Source organism: Lepisosteus oculatus, chromosome 3 (genome assembly GCF_040954835.1).
Source record: "Lepisosteus oculatus isolate fLepOcu1 chromosome 3, fLepOcu1.hap2, whole genome shotgun sequence".
NCBI lineage: Eukaryota > Metazoa > Chordata > Actinopteri > Semionotiformes > Lepisosteidae > Lepisosteus > Lepisosteus oculatus.
Genome location: NC_090698.1, coordinates 63,708,425 through 63,712,401, shown reverse-complemented (window position 1 = coordinate 63,712,401; position 3,977 = coordinate 63,708,425).

Sequence of the window (3,977 nt, the reverse complement as noted above, 5' to 3'; positions counted from 1 at the left end):
CTTTTCCCATTAATGGTAATTATGAACCATGTACAGAATGAGGAGCTGTTATGGGAGGTAGAAAACATTTTCCCAGATAGTACTTATCTCTAACACCACTGCCTTGGATGCTTAGCATGAACCTGGACTTAACTAAAGCCATTAAATCTAAGCATTGGGGGCATTTTCCATCATTAATGTCCTCTGCACTAGTGCAGCCATGGGTGGTACTGCATTTTATGGTTGATGAACTCTCAAATTGTAGTATGTAAGTGATTTGACCAAGTGCCCAGCAGCAGCACATCATGGACATCACGATGGAGAAAATTAGTGACATTTCCATGTCACTGGAATAAGAAGCAGATGATCACCCACTGTGTTACAGTAAATTGCAAAGTTTTATATCGCAGGTGACTTGCTGTCTGCAGTAACCCAGAGGCTCCCAATCCATGGTCACTACAATAAAAGTCAATGAAATCATTTCCTATACCGTTTCGTACTCGCAACATGCAGTTTTGAGCTCCTTTTATTGCAAAACCCACAAAGGAAAATAATGCTCATTACACCTTGACATTTATTTCACAGCTGGAGAGTACTGTAAATGTTTACCATTCAAAACAACTAGTTTGAATGTAAATACAAGCCTGTGTGTGAATTAATGGTTGTGTAGTTACATTCTGCTTTTTTAAATGCGATTCATTTAAATTTTCTGAGGGTTATATGTTATGTTTTAATTAAACATTGTGTTTTAGATATACTCTATGTTTGAAAATATAATATGAGTATGTATACATTGGATTGTGCAAAAAGAAAATTAAAAAAACTATTTTTTGGTTTAAGGATATCAGTTTGGTTTTCTACCATCTACATCTGTAGATGTAATGTACAGATTCAAAGTAGTTGGTAATTGATACACATATATAGATCACACTATACTTTACAATAGTATATGGTAATTAATTTATTTCAAAAAATGCCATATATGCAAGTTATATATATTTTGAACAATAATGCATGCTATTCTAATCTATTACTTCATATTTTTTCCAATTCTGAGGTTCAGAGTATAGCGAGCATTGATTTGTCCTTCTTGGCTGTTCATGCTTCTCGGTGGTTTATTGGGAAAATTTAATTTATAAGGGATATATCAGTGCTTTCTTGTAGAAATGTTAATGGAATTGCAGAAATCCCATATACCACAAAGTAAAAAAGCATCAAAAATTTTTTTTGAAAAAGACGGCTATAAATTTTAATCTCTGATTCCAGCTTCAACTGTATCTTAAATGTTACCTTAGGCAACAAAGTAACAAAGCTTACATATGCACTGAAGGTAAAAATATATGTAGTCTATTTCATCCCTTATCAGCTCCTTTTACAAAGTAAATCCAACCAGCCTTTTGAAGATTCAAGCTTGTCTTTTAACTCAGAGCTCAAAGAAGAAAAATAAAAGGCTTGTGTTATCACCTTCAAGCGAATAAATAAAATACATTAAATATATATATTCTCATATACATACAGCACATAGTGCACATCCACATTTAAAACTGCCTCCGAGATTTATAATGTATTATTCATTTTCCCAGTTTATGAGGTTAAAATGTCTGTAGTCCATACACACTCTATTGTTATACGTATCTTACAGTATTTATAGAGTTTATGTATACCTGCCAATACAATATTAAATACCTTCATTAGCAACTCCAAATGCTTTAATAAGTTTATATCATAACAATTGGTATTCTAGGGGTCGATTCTTAATGATTTATAAACATTTGTCTGACACTTCATAGGTGGAATAAACTTGCTTATCCTGAAAAGATTAAACTGCATCATGAAACATAACCTTTTGATTGCAGGCACAGATGTAACCAGTAATAAAAATACAAAGCCACTTATAAAAATACATTACACATTTTAAGAAAGAAAATACAATGTCTTCAGAAAGTATTCACTCCCTTCTAATTCTAATTGAGAACACTCTAATGATTTAATATGTATTCACCTTCTTTGCTATAATACCCCAAATTGGGCTCAGGTGCACCTTATTTCCTTGTGCAATTACTCTAAAACATGAATGGAGCTTACTTGTGGTCAGTTCAAGTGGTTGACATGATTCCCCGAGAGATACACCTGTCTATCCTTCATCTGACAGTGTAAGTCAGAGCAGAAACTTTCCCATGAAGACAAAGGAGCTGCCTGTACAAAAGTGTTTATAGAACTGTGAGGAGGCATAGCTCTGGGCAGGGGCATAAAACAAAACTAGGGTATTGAAAGTTCCCAGGAGTACAGTCAGATCCTTCATTAGGAAACTGAAAGAATATGAAACCACCCAGATTCTCCCAAGAGCAGGCTGTCCTCATAAAACGGAGCATCCGGGCAAGAAGGAACTTAGTCAGAGAAGTGACCAAGTTACCATCCTCAGAGAACTACAGAGTTCCACGGCTGTGGTTGGAGAACCTGTACAAGGACAACAGTCTCCACATCACCGAACCGCAATAAAGTATCTTAGCTGTTGAGTCTTCTTCAGGTTGCCCTGAGAAGTGTGTACCCCTTCACACCTCACAGAGGTTCAACAGCTGAAATGCTGTGGTTCTTCTTGAACTTGAACTTGAACTTCTTTTAACTTTTCAGCGTGGAATTAACCTTTACTTGATCCTTTGCAGCCAATGAAAGTTGATGCAGTTCTACACTTGAACATCTCAAATAAAAAGATGAAGCAAAATGGGTTTAATGGCACTAGGACGATCAACTCCAGGTTACCATCCTGACTTACTGCTCATGAGATGTACCATTGTGTGGTCACTGTAGTTCACAGTGTAGAGTGAATACCAACATGTGTAACCATTTATGTAAATGATTGCCTCACGTTTTTTTTATAAGTGTAATTCCCTTTTCAGTTGGGTTTGAAAAAAAAGGTTGTCAATGCTATCTCAATATCAATGTCAATGTCAATATCTTCTATGTGTTAATCTGTTCAACAAGACTAAAATTATTTAATTTTGTATGCAAAAGAATGATAAATAACAGACTTTACACTAATCTATATCTGTAATACTTGATGTTCTGAGATGACTGGCAACTGTTTTAATTCTCAATAACCTCTATATGTTCAGAAAAAAAATAAAAACACAAGTTACACAAATATTGAATTTTAAAGTCTGTCCTAGTAAGCTATTCCCCAAGAATCTGGGAAGCAGTGTACGGAACCTGGTTACTCATTTCTGGACTAGAGCAACAATATCGTTCTTTGCATCACCAGGACGACAACTGCACACAATATTATTTTACTACTGCATCGTACAATTTGAACATCACATTTCTTGACTTAAATTCTGTTTTCAATTACATTCCTAACATTCGGGTGGCTTTTTCGCTGTGATAAACACCGACGATTTTAAAAAAAGAGCTTCTTCAATCTCAACTTTTCCTATTTCATGTGCACGGCTTATACTGTACATAGTTACTCTTTATACCTGGTATATACCATTACAAAGGTCCTTACAACAGGTTTCTAGCAGCTGGTGTTTAAAATCTGATCGTCCTTTACTATTCTGCCGTGAGATTTGTGACTGGCGCCCCCTGTCGCATTCAGCAATCCGCTGTTTAATTACTTTGGTTGGCCCGCTTGCTAGTCAGTTTGTTTCGCTGCGACCGTCAAATACCCGAAATTATATCTCCCTTTCATCCGGGGATATTTTTTTTCAGTTGTGTATTTAAATATTTTCTGTGTGCGTTTGTTAACGCTGCCAAATTCTTTATACCACAATATTAATATGTATTATTATTATTTTTTTCTTTCATTGCCTTATTCCTTGTGCTACACCGGGGTAAGCCTTTCGCACAGATTGTAATAACAAAGTAATATTTTATTCTCACCTGACTAATCAGGATAATTATATTTCCTACTCATCGTATCAGGACGTTGCGTATGTGATTGACGTGTAGCTGCACGAATTACTTTCCCAGTATCCGGTCTTGTTGGCAAGTTGACAAGGACT